The following is an 18,127-nucleotide window of genomic DNA, read 5'->3' on the forward strand; positions in this document are numbered from 1 at the left end:
TTGTTGTCACTCTGTTATCTTCAATTAACGAGCAGAGCGACTGGACCTGGCGCTCCGGGAGAGAAAAGTATTTGTCTAAATCAATCAGTCAATGGGTGATCAATAGGCTCCCGTGGAGGCCCCGTGGATCATAACTAATGACTGGTGACGGCGTGGGGTAAAAAGGCCAGGATTATTCACAACTTGTGAAATGATCGGTGCGGCTCCATGTTGTTGTCTGAGCGCTTGCAGGGCAGCAGGTGAAGCTGCGCAGTTCGTTTTGGCGCAGAAGACGAACAGCGCATTTATTTTGTCCCTGTTTGGGGCAGCGTGAAAACGGAGGAGCATCTCTGATGGCCTGAGCCACATTCCCAGCAACCAGTGTTAAATCATAATTCTCCTGTCACTGGAGGCGTTGCTTCATTAGAGGAAGCTGGAATTTAACACAATAATATAAAGCACTTCAATTATTTTTCCCATTTATTTATTTATTTATTTGTTATTAAGTTTGCAATAGCCTACTTCTGATAAGTATTACATTTCTTCTCTATCAACATGTTTAGGTCCGTTTCTAATCTAATAAATTTGAGATTGCATCTATTATTTTTTTATATGTGATGGGAAAATGCTTGCAGCAGAAATGAACATTTTGTTTGACAGATTTACCTTTAGATGTATTTTATATTTGATATCTTCTTCTTTTTGCATTTCGTTGTATTTGTAGCTGCCATATTTGGGACTTAGAAATCAGATGGTCCGGAGCTCAGATATATTTATATCTTTGATAAGTAATTACAATTTACATTTATTTTACATTCATTTATTTATGTCCAAAATGAAATGACCAAATCAACAAAACCCGACTACAAATTTTTATAGGATGATTTTTATGTGGCAACTCGGTATTTTGGGAAGCTGAATATTGGGTCCTCGCGCAGTCTGGCTTGTTTACTGTAAAGCGTGGAACTGGAAGAAGAGTTGGAATGGCTAGTCTCAACAGGAGTTATGTGATGTCTTTGTTAAATTGAAGCTTTAGCTGTTTTGTGTTTCTCTAGACTTTACTGCTCAGATCTGCTTTAATTTCACCTGGATTTGTCTGCTTTGTGTTCGGCTCCGGAGGTTATAATACAAGAAGAGGAAACGAAAGAGCTGAATGGACTAAAATCTGAACCTTCTACGCATAATGACCTTAAACTTGACACGGCATCTAAACACCAGAATTAGTTCCTGATTTGCTGTAAAGTTGCTCAAAGCTTCTCGGATGTATCTGTCTGTGACTCAGAGGGAACTATTACAACATGAAGGGCCTCACGGCGCTTCATGAGCGGGGAAAACGTGCCTGGTCCCTGTAGGAGTGTTGTTGTGCTGCAGCTCTGCAGAATGCTCAGTCCGTCAGGCTGGCAGGGCAGCCAACCCATTGGCTGCTGGCTTCAGGTGCAGCCCTGACACTGGTCCAGAGCTGAGCAGCCAGGAGCCAATCACAGCCCGCTGTGCTCCGGCTGGGGCTGGCAGACAGGAGGAAGAGGAGGGCTGAAATACTCAGCCTGTTACCTCACTGTAACAGTTTTGGGGAGTTCATTTCTCACAAACAATATGATAAACAAAGCCAGACAGCGCAACATTTCCCTCTTGTCAGATAAAAGTTGGGGGTGTTAATGAAAAAAGCACACACAGCTTTGAGGGAACAGTTCTAACGAAAGCAGATCTAATAAAACACCTCAGAAACAGCCAGAGGTCACGTGGTCCGCAGTCCCAGTTTAGGTGGGAATCAGAAGGAGCAGATTCCAAACTTGCTGAATTTGTGTTCAGCAAACGTTGTGCATGTTTTTAAATCCAATTCTCTTTATTTGTTTGTTTGTCTTGGATATTAAGGTGCAGGATGAGAGCAAGCATGCAGGCTGGTCGCCCCCTCCTGGACACAAAGGCAGAAAACGAGCCGAGAGCAAAAGAACGACTTTTATACCGTTCATTTCCTGCGAAACATTCCTCCTAGTTCACTAGGTTCATTGTTTGCCCTCATATCGGTGTATGACTCCGAATCCAAGAAAGAAAACAAGCGGAGTTTGATGGGCTGCAGAGAGAGAAATTCAGCTGTTGGGGCGAGCTGCAGCATTAAATGTTTCTATGTTTATATACAAAATAATAATTGTTTGTTCTTGTAGGAGGGCTGCACAGTGGCGCAGTTGGTAGCACTGTTGCCTTGCAGCAAGAAGGTCCTGGGTTCGATTCCCGGCCGGGGTCTTTCTGCATGGAGTTTGCATGTTCTCCCTGTGCATCCGGGTACTCCGGCTTCCTCCCACAGTCCAAAAACATGACTGTCAGGTCAATTGGTTTCTCTAAATTCTCCCTAGGTGTGAGTGTGTGTGTGCATGGTTGTTTGTCCTGTATGTCTCTGTGTTGCCCTGCGACAGACTGGCGACCTGTCCAGGGTGTACCCCGCCTCTCGCCCGGAACGTAGCTGGAGATGGGCACCAGCAACCCTCCCGACCCCTAACGGGGTCGGGAGGGTTCTTAAAGCTTTAAGAATCAGGTTCTTAAAGCTAATTCATGTTTCTGAACTTTACTCTAAGGATGGTGCCGCTCACCTCTACCGCCACTAGATGGCAGGCTTACTTACTTTAATTTCTGTAGTTTTATATAATACATACAAAATGATGAATAATATTTGCTCCATTAAAATACATTTTGGAGGATATTAATAGCTATTTAAAATCTTTAAATTCGACTAAAGTATTTTAGTTTGCAAATGTAATGTTAAATAAAAGTTAAATTAACTACTTTATTTTGGGGGGTGGGAGGAAGTCGAAACATTTTGATTCAAATTTAATATTCTTCCTTTCCATCTTCCGGCGTCCAGTACTGACCCGGAACGCTGAGATGTGATATGCTGTGTTTAGAAATCAGTACATTAACTTGATGAAACGAAAACAGTCATTAGATCATTGTTTGATTTAATGCAAACATTTGACGTTTGCTTCCAGTTTAAAGAAGCTCTAATGCTGAAGCTTCCTGGTCCGAGTCGTGCTGATCAGCGGCACAATTAGCTGGCAGGAATTGAACTAATTCCAATGTTAACCAGCAGGTTAACTTACATCATTTCTACAAGGAGTAAAATCTACCCAAATAAAATATATGCAAAGACATAAATTAATTCATTGATTATTTTTGTTTTTTCCAGGCAAATGTTCTAAAGTAGGTTTTGTGTAGATTTCAACACTTTTAAGAAACCCAGCAACATACACTAACCAAACAATCATTTATGGAAATATTTTACAAATAAATTACAAATATTTTAAACTAACAAAAATGTTGCTGTGACGGTTTCATCAATAATTCCAAAATCAGATATTAATGAAGTAAATATTCAGCAAGAAAACAGTATTAACTCCTTTGTCTTAATGATCTTACTGTCATTAATGACTTTTCCTAATATTTGGAGTTACTAAATTTTCTAACATTATAGATGGAAATTATGATCATCCACACAGTATAATAAAATCTTATACTTGAGGTATCAGTATTCATCATGAAGTTTTTACTTCATGATGTTTCGGCCAAATTATGTCAGAAGTAGTTACATTTATTCTCCTGTCTGGAGACGCAAATTAACAAACTCCACCTTACACCAGCACAAGCAAATGTTATTCTACATTATTGTGAACATGCAATGAGTTACAACATATTTTACTGCAACATGTTTGACCTGCTGACAAACATAGCAATCAATCCTTCAGGGGTGTGGAGCCCTTATTGATTTTTACACTCTAAATAAAGAACAAGTAAAGCTAAAGAAATGTGGAATCTCTCAATGTTTCTTAGAAGTGACACATTCTAATATAGAAATATAAATTACATATAAATTTATCTAAAATTTCCAACAACTCTGAGCAGTTGAGTTGTTTTAACACCATATGACCATGACTGATGAAAAAACATGAAGAAAAAACTTTTATGTTAAGACTATGGTTCATCCTCTTATGAGCTGCTCTGAAGATAAATTATAAACTGGGAGATGTTGAAGGGAAAAGCAGTAAATCATAGCCAAGCCAAACACTGTGAGACGACTAATGAAGTGGTTCCAGAGGCCCAGACTGGGTAGCCTCCATTTTGACACTCGTTACTGCAAAAGGAAACCGTGGCAGACTGTGTTGAAGCCGGCGCCTTTCTCTGACTTAGATAAAATGGCAGCAACAACCGCAAGACCAGATTTCAAACACAGTAGGAGCCTGTTGGGTGTCCAGGCAGAGAGGCTGGAATCGTCAAGGAAGCGTTTAAGGGGGCAAAAAAAGGAGTTATATGGAATAAGTGCATGTAACCAGGTAGAAATTATTTGCTGTAATGGCCCTGGCCCCACACACAGAGCTGACACTGAGTGAGCGGAGATTAGACTAACACTGTCTGTAATGATGAATGGTTATGTGGACCGAGTCAAGAAGCTGAGAGGGAACCAGACACAAACCCCCGACTCTTCAGGAAGATCAGACAACATTTGCCTCTTCAGCTTCAGCTTCTTCAGCTGTCTTTGTTCTGTTTTTCAGAACAAAGACAGTTTACAGGTGATGCAGCCAGTTGGAGCTTTAAACTGGGAGCTGACTGGTAAAACTGGTGCGTTCTCTGTTGGTCTCTGGTAAAGTGACCCTGTGAAATATCCAAGAATTGATTTCTTGGGCATATTGTTGATATAAGCACTGCACTTTTGTTTCAATGAGTCCTCTGACAAGTGTTACATAGCTAAAGTGCATCAGAAAAAAAGTCCAAAACTATTTGTTTAGTGGTATCAACTCTTCAAAGCATGGATTAATACAAAACCCTGCTGGGTTAAAAACATCCTGAATATGTAACAATCCTGTCCTGATACAATAGCATCAGATGATAACCTGAATAGCACATTTTAAAAGATTGGACATTCTGTGGTAATATTGTTAAAGTTAAAGTCAAACAACAATGGGAACAAGGTTTAAGGAAACAAGTCACCTTTGAACAATAGCAATATAAGAGTAACTTTTTCTAAATGTGTGAAATATAAAATCATATAGATAAAGATTTTCCATCAAAGATATGTAACTGAAAAAAGCCACATAAAACTGTGTCACAATTGTATTAGCAGGACTGTAGAAAGCAAGAAACTCTGATGCATATGTGGCAGACATGTCTAGAAGTTAAGAGGTTTTGGGAAAAACTATAAGACTGATTATGTTTAAGTATTGAGGAAGATCTGTTAATAAGTCCTGAAGTCTGTCTGCTGGGAGCAAAGATGGGAGGAGTGAGAACCGAGGCAAAGCAGCAGCTGACAGCCGTCTCTCTCTGTGAGGAGCATCATACTGATGAGGGAACTGAAGCTGAGCCCATTGGCTGAAAAAACGTTGGAGGTTTATATATAAATCACAATGTATTTTGTGACTTATTTTCATCTTGTGTGTGTGTGTGTGTGTGTGGCATGTGCGGGGGGGTGCATGTGTGTGTGTGTGCAGTTAATTCTCGTCAGATAATCTTGAACTACCTTCTCTGTAGTGCTACTATAAGCTTAGGCTGCTGGAGGACAAACTGATCACTTCTTTGCTTCTCCCCAATTTTGTATTATTTCCTGTCATTTCAACTTTGACCTTTATATCCCCTGTTTTTTACTGTTAGGTTGTGACACTGTTCTGGAGGAGAATATGGGTTGATCTACTGCTGCCAACAACTCAACATTCTCCTTGATACACTTGATACATAGATGATACACTTGATCCTCTTTTGCGATGTTTAACCTTTTCTCTGTCCTAGACAGAGCTGTTGCTGAGGTTTCACTATGACTGACTGTTTGTGCCCTCTGAGCTCCAAATCCAGCTCAAGGTTGATCTCTTATCTGTTCTCACTAAAGGAGCCACTGCTGTTATCAACTTTTTCTTTCCTTCAACATGGAAAGTACACCTGGATCAGTGCTTCTGTGTTTTGTTTCAATTTTTGCGTGTGAAAAATCTCCAGTTGGTCATGGCAGGCCGCTCATTGAGCCAGGTTCTGCTGGAGGTTTCTTCTTGTTAAAGGGGAGTTTTCTTTTCCCCTGTCGCTACATTCATGCAGGAGGAGCAAAGGCTGCTGGATGCAATCTGCTGGGAATCTGAATCTGCAGGGAAGGAAAACGTTTCACTATTTGAATGATAAACTAAACTTGACTGCATTGCTTCATATAACAAGGATGAATTGAAATTGATTACTTGACTGAGAATCAAATTGATTTGATTGAATGTACATTTTTGATGAAGTGTCTTGAGACAATACACTGTGAATATGAACTGGTATAAATTAACAGATTTGGACAGAATTTCTGTTTTCATTATTTTTGAGAACACAGGTCAGTGACTTCTACTGTTCTCCTCCAGCAGAAGTATCCACTTTTCCTACCAAAATATGAAGAATACAATCTCTGAAGAACACAAGACCTTGAATCAGACGGACTACAGTAGCAGGAGACCGCAGCATGTGTCATTCCTCTCAGCTGAGAACAGGAAACTGAGGCTCAACAACATAAAACAACAGCATACTGAATAAAACACTGCTGGTCCTCTTCAGCTTCAAAATTCAAAAGTTATGGTAGAAATGTGGAGTAGAAACATGACAATATTAGTACCAATGGGCATTAATTAAGAACCACTGTCATGTTGATGCTGAACATGTCCATCCCTTTATCATTGATTGCCACTTTCAACATGATACAATAAACCACCACAAAGTTCAAAACCTTTATGAGAGGCGGCATCACAAGTGGAATAAATCAAACCAAAACAGTGGTGAGAAAAACTGTTGGACCCCTTCCACAATTCCCTATTTCTCATGTTTGTGACACTTCAGTGTTTCAGAACATCAGACCAATTTAAATTTCAGTCTAAGAGAGCACAAGTAAACATACAATGCAGTTGTAAATACAGGTTTTCATTATCAAGGGTAAAATAATCCAAACATGACCTTGTGTGAAAAAGTGATTTCCTTCTGTTGTGGATCATTATCCTGCTGCAGAACCCAGGTTGGTTTCATCTTGAGGTCACCAACAGATGGCCAGATGTTTTCCTTCAGCAGAATTTATGGTTCCATTTATCACATCAAGTCTTCCACATCTTGAAGCAGCAAAACAGCCCCAGCCCATCACACTACCACCATCATGCTTTACTCCTGGTATGATGTTATTTTTCTGAAATGCCTTGTCACTTTTACTCCATATGTCAGGGATACACGTCTTCCAAAGAATTCAGCTTTTGTCTTGTCAGTCCACAGAATGTTTTCCCAGACGTTTTGGGAATCATCAAGATGTGTTCTGGAAAAACTGAGACATTCTGTGGTTTTCATTTTGGAACTGTGCCACGAAGGTCCTCTTTGCCATGTCTCTTTATGATGGTGGAGGCATGACCTCTGACCTGAACTGAGACAGGTGAGGCCTGCAGTTCTTTGGATGTTACTGTGAGTCTTTTGTGCCCTCTTGGACGAGTCATAGCTGAACTCTTTGGTCAACCAGCCTGTTGGGCAGCTTCACCATTATCCCATGTTTCAACCATGTGTGGATTGATAGCGGCTCTCGTTGAGGCTCACTGGAGTCCCAAAGCTTTAGAAGTGACATTGAAAGTAATTCATAGATCTCCTGTCTTATTTTTTGTATTATTTCCTGAATTTCCTTGGATCTCTGTCATGAATGTCAACTTTTCGAGGATCTTTTGGTGTACTGTACACAATTTGTCTAAGTGAAACAGTGAACTCAGTTATGATAAACCACAATAAAAAATGTATCAATCACTTTTTCACACAGATCCATGTAGATTTTTATTTTATTCTTCCTTTAAAAACTGCATTTTGTGTTTATATGTTATCTTTGACTAATATTTAAACTGGTTTGAGGTTCTGAAACACAGAAGTTTTTTGACATGTAAAAGAATAAGAGATCATGAAGGGGCAAACATTCTCACAACAATGTGAACTGAAAATTTAACACCAATTAACTGAAAATTCCTATTCTTTAAGTTCTAATTATGTGACTTCTTCTTTCAGTGGGACTTGGAAAAGGAAACTATTTTTACTCTTGGTCACTGCCATGTGTTGAAAAATAAACCAAGAGACAAAATAATCAAGAGTCTGGAAACAACTGAACACATGGAGTCTAATGCCCCTGAAATGTTTGAAAATCTGCATCACATGTTTCATTATTTTCCAGTTTCTCAGTGCACAGAGAAACTGATACTGTTACTTTTACGGTGTTAGTAAAAAGATATGGTAGTTGGATAACATACCCACTTTTATTGTTACATGTTGATACCATCTGAGTTTCTCCTGTGAGATTCTCAAAGGGATTTCTTTGTTTCACACAAGCAGGCCCTCAGAAAGTCCATTTTAAATGCATTTTAGATGACCGCTAACTGGTCACTCACACTCAATTAAAAGCAGAGATACAGGGAAGTGCAACATGATGAATGGCTGCCCAGTCTTTACTGCTAGCAACAGAGCAAAGCTGGCAGGATCTCACTGGGATGATGGGGGCAAAAAACATAGATCCTAACAATCCCACAATCCCTTTGAACTTTAATGACCCCTCAAGCAAACAGCAAAGAAGATTTCAGAGGAGCTTGTCTTTGTCACAAATATCACAGGCAAATATATGCTGCTGGTTTTAATTTAGCTCAGAGACTGAAACAGTGACCAAAGTCCAACTACAGGGGGAGTTTTAGGCCCACCAGAAGCCGAGTGTTTCAAAAAGAAAAACAGAAATACTGTCGGAGAAGCTGGGACTTAGAGACAGAAATGTTGTAGTGGTGGAGGATTGGCGCTGATTGAGACCTTTGGCATTGAAGGAGCGCCTGGTGAAACCAGTAGATTAGAAGTGATAGGTATGTCAGGTTTGTAAATGAGTCTCTCTGAAACCCCATTTTATCTCATATTTATGGTCAGAAACCAGTCATCTCAGATTTAAAGCTGTAATGCTTCTATATTCGCATGTTTCAGAGACATTCCTCCACTCAGACACAACAAACCAGACTCAGGGCCTCGGTGATCTCATGATTCAAGCAAGAAGGGAAAAGGTGAGAGGATCCTTCCTGGGAGGTCTGAGAAACAGCTTCCACTCTGCCGGCTGAGTGGAGTAACCAGGTCACATGTCTGCCTGGTCACATAGTCAGGGATCAGAGGGGCTGGAAAAACTGTAGTGTGTATGTGAGTGTAACTAAGACTATTGGTCTGACCAGATCTTGAACCAGGCAGCACATGATGCCTACATACCGCCAGCCAGGCAGCCTCTCTATAGTCCAGCTGAAATCCGCAATTAACCCTGACACTAATATCATCAAGCTGCGCCCCGAATTAAACGGTCACAGTGCAAACATGGCGCCCACTTCAAAGAGTGCGGGGGCTCACGTCAAAAAAACAAAGGGCATGACACTGTTTAAAAACTTGTGAGACGCCAGAGCTTACGAGGTGGAGCAGAGAAGGACAGGCCAGATAAACAGGAGGAGTTTTATAGAAGCTGTAATCCTGCTAGTTTGCTTTTAAACAGAGTTAGAACATGCTCACTAAAAGCTTCAGGTCCTGGCTGCTTCAGTATGAACCGTTTCATTGCGTCACAAAGAAGAAAAAAAGAAGTAATTCTTTGTTATGACTACATTAATAAAACATTTGAGAGTAGAACGCCCCAAACAGGAATTGGCCACAATGTTTTTCCCCACTTCTTAATTAATAGCAGAGGTATGGGCCAAGAGTGGGGAGCACATGGAGGGAAAACATGGAAATTTACTGCATGCTATGCATCTTTCTCAGTTCATGTGGACAATACATGATTTCCATGTATCGTTAGACAGATCTGCTGTTTGTTTTTCACAATAAGCAAGAAATAGATCATAATGCTGCAGCATCATGGTTCACTATATCTTTAAATAATCTGTTATCCCACTATTCTCTGGTAGGTTTGCAAGAAATCATACAGAAATATAAAACAATGTTTGTAGATTTGTTCATTTTACTTCAACTATTTATTCAGAATTTTCATCCATACAGATAATCCTAAAGGGAAGCATACATTGAATAAAATGTGTACTGCTATAAATGTAATTTTGATAAAGAAATTGAAACTATCTATATTTTCCAACACTGAGTTTAAGCAAGAAAATAGATTTTTTTGATTGATTGATTGATTGATTGATTGATTGATATTTTATTTATTCTGTAAGATATCTAATAATTTAAAAACACATCAAAACATGAAAACAATTTGAAGAGCTTGACTGAAAAGGTTCAGACAGAAGGCCAAGGTCGGTCCTACACATCAGATTAAAAAAAGCATTACAAAATACAAGAAAACTGAAAATGTGTCATTTACATTTAGATAAGAATCTCAAAGCAGAAACATAAGACAGAAAAAAAAATCTTTCTTCAACATTCAACACCATGCTGAAGTTATTTACACATGGATCCCTCAAATATTTTTTTTCTTATCATTTTATTTCAAAATTCATAATGAACTACACACTCGTAGGTCTGCGCTTGCTTTATAACATAATTGAATTCCAACAACAGAATCCCAACAACCGGTTTGTAAATTTACTAACATGATGCAAACTTTGACTGAGTGACTCTGTTCCGCTTCATGTGCGGCGGAGCGAAGCGCTCCACTGTTTGCTCTGAGCTGTAGGTTAACTGCTCTGTGGTGAAGACTGACACTCATAGCTGCTGTCTGAGGCAGAGCCAGTGCTGAGGATGAATATGCCAACTCCTTCTGTGTTGCTGTTTCACTGCATTTACTGGTCTAATGAACTGGGACTTTGCAGATCCCTAAAGAAAAAATAAATGTCAGCTATGACAATATTTAAACGATTTCATCTTATGATTGACTGCACTAAGTGATATTCACAAATAGGCCACTTGAGGCAAAGATGTTTACATTGGAGAAATCCCCACAGAAGAGGGAGAAACAGCCAGCCAAATTCCCAGTGTGTCAGAGCTTTGTTTGTTACTTTGTTTAATGCCATAGAGGAAACCCAAACCACCGCTCTTCCATTAATTGACCACAGTGGATTTAGAGCTTGATCTGATGTAACCACATGGCTTAAGCCCTCTGTTTAATGAAGACGTATTCTGTGACATCAAAACACCCCAACACATTGGGTTTCTACACGCCCACCCACCTACACACACACACACACGCACACAGAGAGAGAGGCAGACACCATGTTGATTACTATCTAACTGTCAGTGCATAGATCAAAACTCCCTTTAGATTTGTGTTTTTTCCCAGAGAAAACACTGAAGTTAGATCTGTTCATGTTCTAGAACAAACATGTAGACTTTAATGTTTCTCTTTAAGTCAAAATGGCAAAACTCTATAATTCTGAGTACAAGTAAAAACCATTGGTTACAAGCAGCTACACTGTTGGATTATGACTTTCACAAACTCATCTGCTGCCAATAGATTATTATTATTGTTAGTAGTAGTAGTAGTATTGCAAAATACAGAACCACTACACAAACAAACACAGACTATGAAGTCTGCATTATTATTTTGTCATAATTCAGAAGCCAGTGAGTTTTATAGAGAGAACAATTTGACTTTTTGTCTCTGGCAAAAGATAGAATCTACCACAGATTACTGAGTTTGCATAAAATCTTGACAGAACTGAGCAGAGATAAAACCTTAATTTACTTTACTGCTTTTACTTGCAGAACACAAAGTTCACTGTTGCTGATAAATGGGCAGCAGGAATCAACCTGAAAAACTGAAATAAGATTTCTTATTTCAGTCTTTCACTTATGAAACTGTGTCTAATATTCAAATGAGAGCAAATTTAAAAATAAGAAAGAATAACTTTACAAAGAATGTCAGAAAAGACCTGTATGTCTATTTTTAAATAACTTAGAGTTTTATAATTAAGAAATTAGTCAGTTGCAGAAATTAAACAATACAAAGTTTTGTTAATAAAAATGTTATTTGAAAGCATGCATTGTCTTTCACCCTTTTTCACATGCATTGTTAATTTTAAAGCAGACTAAAACCCCCACCCTCTCTGTGATGCAGTACAGACACTCACACTTCATCACTGACCTGGAGGAGAGCAATAAATGACCAATATCACGTTAATAGACTATGAACACAGATCTAACCCCCGCCATTTTGACTGCATAAGAAACACAGAGCTCCATAGCACATTGCAAGCAGCAAGATTAGGCGCCTCCTCCCACAACATCTCCCACCCCTCCAAGCTTCTAAGAAAAAAAGATATTCTGGAGAGCAAAGGCCAGACTTTCAGCAATCCAACATCCCCTGCTTCCTCCAAACAGAGCCAGCAAGAGTAAAAATCACCCGCAGCTTATACGCCGCGCTCTCTTTTTTTTCTATTATCAACCACTGAATGATGTTTTAACTACAATGGCAGTGGATAAAGGATACAAATCATAATGATGTCAGTCTTAAAATAATATATTTGTACAACTTTTTTAACAACCTGCAGAGCTCATCTAGGTCATGATGAAAGATAAGAAAAATGCTCACAAGACTGCAATGATAAAATATCTGCTATTACCAAATACATTTATAAAAGGGGAATTTTAAACAGATGTGCTTCTAACAAATCTACAATCTTCCATTATTACTGATGAATACTGACTATTTAAAAAGCACTTCAACAAATTAGCCCAAACAAAGACGGCCCAAGTTTAAGTACTGTGGTGTCCAACTGTTATTTCAGTAGCACATAATTAACAAAAGTAACAGACAGAGTTTTGTGGATAGTTTTAGGTGTCAACCACATGCAGATGAAGAACTGCATGCTGTAGTGAACATCCAGCTGATCTGCACTGCTATCATCACCTGGATTAGAGGCTGCTGCTCTGTTGTTACTGAACACATGGAGGATCAGGTCATGGTCATGTGGCGTATTTTGACTAAATATTTTCAGCTAAAAATGACTGACATTGTTCATACCTATGCTCTATGTTAGCTGTACTGACAGATGTAAGCTAATAGAGAAGAAGAATGAAAGTCAGAATGAAGCCCACATGAGTGGAAGTAAGAAGCGTGAAGTCATTTGTGGTCCAGAGGTTGGCAGGAAGCTTCTTCTACCAGCCAAACTATTCACGGTTCAACTCTACTTCATTCAAAACTCAAAGCAAAACTCAAATTTGCTCAGTGTAAAAATTGGGGACTACATGAACTTTAATAGCCATCCCAGATTTTGAAAAAAACAGGTTTTCACTCCAACAGCCTGAAAAACTAAGAATCACACACTTAGCAGTGTAGTCTGTGATATTACTGAGGGATCAGACTACAGGATTTAATGAACCAATTTAAACCAACTGAGAGCTTCAGATGCTCGTGGAAACTCTTGTGAAAGCGACAGATTAGACGGAGTGACAGAGGATAGTCTCTGAATCATGGGGTTATATTTATACTGTTCCATAAAATAAATGAAATGCAATTTAATATGTTCAGTTTAACTCACAGGTGAATATGATTTTAGACAGTTTTTTTTAATAACACATGTTGAAAGTTTGGAACTTTGTGGGTTTTGGAATGACTGGCAGTGTGACTGTATTTTAACAATATAATTATTTCAAACTTAAAAAATCGTAGAATTGATTGCACAAAAATAAAAATTAAGAATGTTTGACAAATAGGTTTAAAGAATTAATGTTTTCAAAAGCCCCAACACCTTTATGTGTAAAACAGGATGTTTGGTTCATTTCTATAAAACAATATTCTATACATCAATATTTATTAGATATTCAAGTATCTGTTTTTTATTTTACTTTTTTATCACTGTGTGATTGTAATTAGGTCCATGATCATTTGTATTATGCCCACTACTATTTTTGTTTATGTTTACTATGTTTGCATAACGACATGAAAACATTTTCAGGTAAAAAAAAAAGATTGCAGTTTGGCTGGTAATCTGTTCCTACTCAACTGCTCAACTGCATCCAAATCTGCCCCAAGAAATCAAAACATGTTTGTTTGACTGCAACTGAGATCAGGTTGGTGCCCCTCACACTCTGGTCAGGCTCTGGTCTTCACTCTGACAGATTTCTATGCCAACTCACCCGCAGACCAACAAAGACTTTCCCTGAGTGGGAATCAGGGGCAAAATCTGGCAGTAAACCATAATAAGTCAGTGTGTCTCCAGTTTTTATCATCAATTCATTTTGTAGTTGAACTAGATTGATTGATTGATTGATTGATTGATTGATTGATTGATTGATTGATTGATTGATTGATTGATTGATCTAGCACAACAATCAACCAAGGTGACCAAAGCAAAAATACAGTAAAAATACATCACAAGAAAAAGAAAACACAATACATCAATAAAAATAAAGGGAAATGGCCCTACCTGCATGGTGTTATGAGCCTATCCAAAGAGATCAGTCTTGAGCTTAGATCTAAAGATGGATGGGTCAGAGATGGAGTGAAGGTCTATAGCAGGCTTGTCAAACTCCAGTCCTCAAGGGCCACTGTCCTGGCCCTAGGACAGTGGCCCTTGAGGATTGATCTATCTAAAAGTTGCAACTTTTAGATGTCTCTGCTGCACCACACCTGAATAGAATATTAGGTCATTAGCAAGGCTGCTGATCTACACAAGGAGGAGGTAATTAAGCCACTTCATTCCAGTGTTTTTAATACCTGTGGCACATCTAAAAACTGCAGGACAGTGGCCCTTGAGGACTGGAGTTTGACACCTGTGGTCTATAGGGAAACTGTTCCCTATAGAGTATAGGCAGTATAGGGGCTTTCGGCTGCCACTGAAAGTCCCAAAGCCTTAGCCTTGAGAAAGCTAATAAAAGTTGGTTTGATGACCTCAAACCAACTTCCTGTTCATGTCTTCTCATGAACAGGAAGTCTTAAAAGTTCAGATAAGTAAGAAGGGGAAAGGCCATTAAAAGCTTTATAAACAGTCAAAATTTAAAATCAACTCTAAAATTAAGAGGAAGCCAATGTAAAGAGGATAAAACGGGTGATACGATGATGTGTATCTTATTTTAAGTACCGTAACTCACAGCAATCTGTACTCCTTACCTTTGTTTGGTGAACCTGAACTCTTCCTGTGTTGCTGACGTTTATTTTAGTGTAAATATTTAGCTTATAGTTCAGTTAGATCCCTCTGTGTTAATTTTAGTGTTAATTAGTCTCTCTTCTTCAGATCCTCCGTTTCCTCTGATTAGTTTCACACTATTCTAATGTCACTCATTCACCTTCCCCGTAGTTAGCAGCCAGTCTATTTGATGACTTCTTTGACAGATTCTTCCATTGTTGGTGTAATCCCTGTGTGCCTGTTACTGTTATCACTAGCATAATGAGACTCCTATTCTCTTGCTTTCACTTGGGTCCATATCAACAAAGCATAGCAATACAACAACATATTAACATTTAGAACTTGTTTAAAAAAATTACTTTCAAAATCAGCATCAAACATTTATTAAAATAATAGCAATATTGATCTTTTTCCAGTTCTATGATTACAGTCACCAAACTAACTCAATAGAAGACTGAGGAAGATGATGCTTGGATCAGATGCAGCAAAATTATGTTTGCATTAATTAAGCATAGAAAAATTGCTAAAAAAAAAAAAAAAGAGAGAGAGAAACAAAACAAACTGCAAACTAATTTTCATTTGTTATCTTGTTTATTAATCAAACACAACGTTTTTTTTCAACATGTTGAGCACAAACCTGTTTTTATCAACAAGGGTTTACATGCAGGTAATAGAGTTAGACTGAACAATTGGTTATAAGTCTGGGGACCACAATGGCTTTTTCTTTTCTTGTATTTCTCTGTCCATGACTTACTGCAAATGAAACCACCTCCAGAGAGGACCACGTGACAGTGGGAGTGTGTGGAGGTTCGCGTGCCCTCCAACAATCTGCTCAATTCTGCTGCTATAAAGAAAAATTGAACTTTTTTGATTGTAGCACATGCTTCTGCAGGGAGCTGCCTGAGTGAGAGGACTGTTTCCAGAAGAGGCAGGAGGAGCGCAGCGGGGAGCAGCAGGAGGTAGGAGCTGCATTATTCTGGCTATTGTTGTTGTTTGCAACTGGAGTTTGAAAGAATTTTTTATTGGGATTTTTCTCCTAATGTAAGATGTGCAAATCAAAGAGGTTTTATATTTTAACTATGAATGATCTGAACGCTGGAAAATATCCCCAACTTTGCAGGAGTCGCCCCTTTGTCCAAATCCATTCAGAAGTGAACACCAGGTTTTCTGACACCGCTGCGTCTAATTCCCCGCAGAGAGAATTACAGCAGGACCATCTCTTGAATATTAGCTGTCTGTGGTTAATTGATCTGCCTAATTGGAATAAGGGCGTTTACAGAAATTAAAACAACTGCGGACTGCGTTAAAATCCTTTTCAGTCAGGTAGTAAATAGTAGTGGTCTCTGGTAAACTCGTTTGTTTTAATTTTATAGATAGCAATTTAATGAAAAATAAAACCAGAAACATGGCTTTTGGTTGGAATGGAAGGAAGCAGAGAGGGTGTGAGTGACCAGGCAGAGAGAGCAACGACTGGTTCGGTCTGAAGCTGGGGAATAAAGCAACAACTCAGAGAATCAAGAGTCTGTCAGCAGCCACGTCAGGCTGCCACGCACACACACGCACACACACACACATGTCACCAAGCAGATATATAAGTCACTCTGGCATCTGATTTATGGACGCGCCGCAGCCTCACGCTCCATTTGCTGTAAAACCACAGGCTTATAATTCACCTGCGGACCCAGCGGCCTCCGCCGAGGAGTGATGCTGCCGCGGGCCGCTCACACACATCCACACTGCAGTAGTGTGTCCAGCAGAGCTATGACCAGATTGAGATAAGGCTCGGTGTGAAGAGGAACATTTGTCACGTCAGGATATTTATACTGGCCCTCTGCTCACATCATTCTGGATTTCTCAGGCAGACGTTTCAGGGCGGAAGAAGCTTCCATTGACCCGTTAATAAGGAAACACACAGTTGGGCCTGAAAGTCCGCAGACTTTAAACTGAATCGTTTTTCAGCGGGTTGAGATGTTGGGGCGTTTCTGTGATTTCCACGGCTAGAGTGTTTTTTCATGTTTTTGTAATTAAAGCAATTTTTAATTTAAAAATCAGACACTTATGTAAAATTTGAAGGTAGTTTTAATCTGTTTTTCTCCTGCATTTCTAAACTTACTGATGTTTTTTTTCTGAAAGAAAAAATCTTAGAATAACAATATTACCGACCCTCCACTAAAGAGGCCAACATAATCACAGGAATTAAATATTATCTCTTTCTTATTAAAAATGAAAAAGAAGTGTATTTTGAGTCCGCAAGTTAAAATTTTAATGAAAAGGGAAAGTTTTACTGTTAACAGTTCATGTAGAAGTGGGATCCTGCTCTTAAAACACTCCGTGTTCCATTAAGGAATCTTGAGGAATACTTCGGTTCTTCAGGCCGCCAAAGAATGAACAAATGTTCTCAACCAACGTTGATTCTTTTCAGTCATAGAACAAGGAGCCGAGACTAAAGTCTAACAACCTCACAGCTCAGTAACTCAACTTAAACCTGCTGGTTTCACATCTGGACCATTTGTCTCTCTTCAGCTTGACACAAAATGTTTCGGTTGAATCTATAGAAAAAAAATGCTGATATTTTTTGTTGTCGTGACTTTAGCTTAGAAAAATCTAGTTTTTAATCCGATGTTTAACCCTCCTGTTATGTTCCGGGTCAAATTGACCCGTTTTAAAGTTTGAAAATTTTCTAAAAATAGTTGGAAGTATTTTTTTTGCATGAAACTTTTCCTATTTGTCTTAATAGGTGAACTCTACATATCAATTGAAAATTTATTAGTTTTACACATTTGTACCAACCCCTAGGTCTACTTTTTACACAGATACTGTTCGGGTCAATTTGACCCGGCAGTCAGGTTAAAGTGCAAAAAAAGATTAAAAAATGTCCATTTCTATATGTTTCCTTGCAGCTATGAACCATATTTCACCACACAAACACCACACACATCCATGCACACCCCGACACACACAAGCCCACTTTCTCACTATTCTCTTTACTTCACTAGGAAACTGCGAGAAAGCAGGTGTTCACACAACTTTTGAGGAGAACTTCTTCTGTTCCTGTGGACAAACTCCACCCACACTGAGTGACACTCAGCAGAAGTGGAGGGAAACATAAATACTCT

General features: G+C 38.9%; 1 protein-coding gene across 1 annotated transcript in view; it reads left to right on the plus strand.

The window, feature by feature from the left end:
* The first annotated feature begins 15,894 nt into the window (after positions 1-15,894).
* Positions 15,895-18,127, plus strand: part of tbx4 (T-box transcription factor 4) — a 28,233-nt gene continuing 26,000 nt past the window's right edge. The window contains exon 1 of the mRNA XM_028044548.1: positions 15,895-15,970. The gene's annotated coding sequence lies outside the window, so the exon portion shown is untranslated. The remainder of the gene's footprint in view (positions 15,971-18,127) is intronic.

This window comes from Xiphophorus couchianus, chromosome 18, assembly GCF_001444195.1.
Source record: "Xiphophorus couchianus chromosome 18, X_couchianus-1.0, whole genome shotgun sequence".
Classification (NCBI taxonomy): domain Eukaryota; kingdom Metazoa; phylum Chordata; class Actinopteri; order Cyprinodontiformes; family Poeciliidae; genus Xiphophorus; species Xiphophorus couchianus.